The sequence below is a fragment of the Corvus moneduloides genome, chromosome 15, assembly GCF_009650955.1.
Source record: "Corvus moneduloides isolate bCorMon1 chromosome 15, bCorMon1.pri, whole genome shotgun sequence".
Taxonomy (NCBI): domain Eukaryota; kingdom Metazoa; phylum Chordata; class Aves; order Passeriformes; family Corvidae; genus Corvus; species Corvus moneduloides.
Genome location: NC_045490.1, coordinates 18,298,682 through 18,303,224, shown reverse-complemented (window position 1 = coordinate 18,303,224; position 4,543 = coordinate 18,298,682).

Here is a 4,543-nt window from a genome sequence, read left to right as displayed (position 1 = left end):
CCATGTGTTGCAATCGCCTCACATGGGGCCCTGACGTCACTTCCGGGGGGAGCCGGCAGCGGGGCGCCGCGCCATTGGCCACCGCCCCTCCCCGCGCGCGCGCGCGCAAGGCATTGTGGGGCGCGTAGTCCGGGGACCGCCCGGCGGGGCGGGGCGGGAGCGCGCGCGCGCGCGCGGGTCTCGCGAGAGCTGCGCGGAACGGCCCGCGCGCGCTTAAAGGGCCCGTGAGGGGCGGCGGGGCCGGGGTGGGGCCGGCAGCGAGGGGATGGGCGGGAGCGGGCCCTGCTCCGTCCCACAGCACAGAACTGTGCCCACACAGCTCCGGAATGGCCCGGGGAGGGACACTGCACAGCCTCTCTGCAAAATGTGTTCAGGGCTGGGCAATGCCCAGGGCAGCAGTTCTGCCTCCTGGGCGGGGGAATTGCTGCGCTCAGGCCCTGCCCGGTGCCCCGTCCCTCCTGTGCCCCGTCCCTGTGGCTGCCACTGCCCCAGGCCAGGCCCTCTGCCCACATTCTGGCAAGGGCAGTCCCTTGCGGCCTGTGAACATCAACATTTGGAGAAGGCCAAGAGGGGCAGAAAGCACAGGACAAGGAAATGGGGAGACATGGAATGTTTTTTTTGAGCCACAGGGTTCTCTCCATTTCTCCTTTCCCTGAAGTGTCACCTTCCCGCTGTCCCTGCCGGGGTGTCCGAGGGCAGGAGCCACACGTGGTGCCCACAAGGATCTGGGCCAGCGCTGCCTCGGAGGCACCAGTGGAGTGGGGAATGTCCAGGGAAGGGCAGCCAGGCTGGCCAGAGGCTCGGGAGAGCTGGCAGCAGTGCCCAGAGAGCCCGGGGAGGAGGCAGGTGCCCCACAGACAAACAATGAGCTCCCAGTCCCCTGGCACGGCCAGGGCACCCTCCTGCAACCGCGATGGGAAGCGCCGCAGCCATGAGCGACGGTGCCCTCCTGCTCTCTGCACTTGCCCTGCTGCTGGCCACCGTGGCTGTCTGGTGGGCCACTGGCCCCCGGGCACCGCGGCGGCGGCAGGCCGGGACTCGGAAGCTGCGACAGCGCCCCGGGGCCCAGGCCAGGGGCCCACGGAGGAGCCGAGCAGCCCCTGCGGCTCCCAGGGCCTCCAGGCCTCGGCCGAGCCCTCGGAAGCGTCCGGATGGTCCCGCCAGCCCCCCGAGCGTCCCCTGCAGCTGCGGCCCCTGCGTCAGCGTGGCCAAGGAGCTGCAGGAGCTGATGCTGCTGCTCTGGGCTCCGCGTGGGACACCGGCACCGCTGTACGCCGGGATGTGGCGCGCGCTGCGGGCACGGCTGGAGCAGCTGGGGAAGCGAGGCCACCTGCCCTGCTGTGCCTCGTCCCGCTGCTCCAGGCGCCTCCGGCCCCGCAAGAGGCTGCTCCCACCCACAATGGCCATCCCTGGGAGAGCCTCCGGCCCGCCGAGCACATTCCGTCGGAGACCGACCATCCCTCCGAGAAGCTCGGGCCGTCAGAGATCCGCCAGCATCCCGGGAGCCTCCACTGCCTCTGACGGCCCCCAACCCTGCAAGAACCTTCCTGTGTCCGACCGCCTCCCTCCCTCTCAGAAGCTCCCTCCCTCTCAGAAGCTCCCCGTCGCCGAGACCCCGCGTCCCTCTGAGCTCCTCCCGACGGCCTGCGTTCCTGCCGAGATCCGCCAGCCCTTGAAGATCCTCCCGCTTCGAAGACCCTTCGTTCTCCGCCAGCTCCTGCCTCCCTCCCAGAGCATCGCTCCTGGAAGCCTCGATCCCTCCCAGAAGCTCAGGAAGCCCTGCCGGCCTGCGGACACTGAGGAAGCCCTGCACAGCTCTCCCTGCTCCCTTGGAGATCATCCGCAACATCCCGTGGAGATCGACACCACCGGCGCATCCCAGAGCATTGACACGGCCAGGGAAAGCCGGCAAGCAGAAATGGGAGCCCAGCTGCAGCCACAGAAGCACTCCCAGGAGCAGGTGGCAGAGCCACAAGTGTCCTGCAGCCACCAGTGTCCACCCCAGGGCTCCCAGGACGCTGCGGCTGAGCCAGCTGGGAACAGCCCGGCCCCGGTGGCAGAGGCGGCCCCCAGGAGACCGTGGAGGTTCACCGGTCTGCAGGAGGCTGCCCCGAGACGGCCACCGCGCCCCAGCCCGGTGTTCCCGGTGTACGGAGAGCCCTTCTGGGTTTAGGGTTCAATAAATTAGGATTCCCCCAAAGAGCCGGCTGAGTCTTCCTGCTGCTCTGGATTTCACTGGGACAGGGCCCCTTTCTTCCCAGGAACTGGCTCAATGCTGCGTTTGGATTCAGGCTGGGAATGCTGTGCAGTACCGAACTACCCCATTGGATTTAAAGTCCTATTTCTCCTCTGGGGCTGAGCAGGTTTCAGTTCCACCCCTCACAGGTATTTTTTCCAAGTGCACCTGGCCCCACAGCCCTTTCTAATCCTGCGGGGAGCAGTAGGACAGTGGATCACACGGGGTTTAGGAGCTGGGCTGCTGCGATGGAGGTGCCTGTGCTCGATGTGCCGGGGCAGTGCACCAGAGGGGCCGGAGAACAACGCACCCCGCGCCTCCCTGGCAGTGCCGCCCTCCCGGTCCCATCCCAGGGCTCTGCTCCGAGGGGCCCCGCTGATGTTCCGCCTCCCCCCGCAGCTCCCACGCTGCCGGGGCGGGTCCTGCTCCCGCCGCTGCTGCCGGTTCTCCCACAGCATTCCCGGCTGGCTGACGCGGGAGCGGCTCAGCGCTGCGGAAGCAGGGGGGAGCAGAACAGCTGAACTCCAGAGAACGTTCTCCTCGTGTCTCTTCGGAGCGGAGTTTTGGAAAGGAGCCGTCCCACAGCACGGGACCGCCCTTCTTGGGAAAGACTCCATCTCTCCGTGCTGCTGTGCGGCGCTGGAAGCACTTCCGAGGCAGCCGTGCCCCCGGCGGCACAGGCAGCACAGCAGCTCCCGTCCCCACCCCGCACCTGCGGCTGTGCCGAGCTGGGGAAGAGGCTCGCGGGAGAGGGAAAGGAGCCGCTGCCAGCACGGGGATATTCGCGTGCCCGGCTCACTCTCGGCCTCCCCTCGCATCAGTCAGGCAGCAGCTGTGAGCTGCGATCTGCTCAGCCCTGTTTGTGGCACTGACCCGTTTTCAGCTGACAGAGCCCAGGCTGTGCCCGGCCCTGAGCCGCTCCCAGCACAGGGGACACCAAGGGACGCAGGCAGGAACACAGCACAGACATCACTCAGTGCCTTTTTCCCGGAGTTCTGCAGAACTGTTCTTAATTACTGCCAGACACAGACCAGTAATTTATTGCAGAGCTGCAGCACTGCTGGAGCTACGGCCTTCCTAGGGTATTGGCCTACATGGAAAATGGACCCCGAACAGCCTTTGCCCAGTGCTGGCACTGCCTTCCCAGCGGTGGGAGGGCAGCAGCCACTGCCTCGGGACAGGAGTCACTCCTCCCACCTCTGCCTTCCTGGCGGGTTTTCACAGCAAGATACCGTTCTCAGCATGCCACGCATCACCTGATTTCACTGTTCCTTCCCGAGCTCAATAACTCAGCTTATAAAGGAGGAGCTAAGAATAGCACATTAATAAATAAAGAACATCTATGAAAAATGTATTTAAACTGTGACAGGGACAATAATTCATTGAAGAAGTAAAGGCCAAGCCTGATCAATTATTTGGAACCCTGGAGGCTCTACGAGCCCAGCAGACAGGAAATGGCATGGGAGCATCCCCCTGGCCTGGGCTGGCCCTGCTGCAGGAACAGCTGCCACAGAGGATGGCTCATAAAGTTTCACTTAAGGACATTTCCCTCCAGCACCTGAAATAATCACTCGCTCTGCCAGTGCATTCCTTCTCTTTTTCTGTACTTTTATCCAGGGGCTGGCTTTGGCAGGAGCAGCAGCAGAAGGGAATTCAGGACAGAAGTCACCTGCGATTGAGCTTTGCAAAGATCGTTCTCAGGAGAGGCACAGCCACTGCTGCTGCCAGCGGCTGGCCCAGGCCCAGAGCAAAGCACAGAGGCTGCACACCAACACCACACCCAGCTGGATGGCACAGACAGCTCCTGGCAGCAGCAGGTGCCACGGACACACACAGCCTTAGCCAAATGCTCCTCAGAACTTCCAGGGAAGCACCTGGCCACGTGGTCCAGGGACACCTCAGCCTGCCATTACCTGCCTGTGACAAACAGATCTGCCACTTAACACAATGGCCTGGACGCACCCACTGTCACTTTGTGTCACTTGTACACCCCTGGGACATCTGTGCTCACACACTCAGCCAGGTACCAGTCCCACAGGCAGCACTGTGTCCCCCATCCAGGCTGGAACCAGCACCCCTGCTGAAAGCAAAGCACTGAATGCTGGGTTAAACTCCTCAGTTACCTGCAGAGTAAGGAGCACAACACTCCAAACTGCTGTGAAGAGCCAGGGCACTGCCCCTTCCTCCCCCAGGGGCTGCACCAGGCCCCTTCCGCACCAGGCCAGGTTTCCAGCTCCCTCTCCCTTCAGGTAGCTTCTCACTACTCTCTCAAGGTCTTAAATCTTGGTTCCTTCCAGTCTGTAGCTT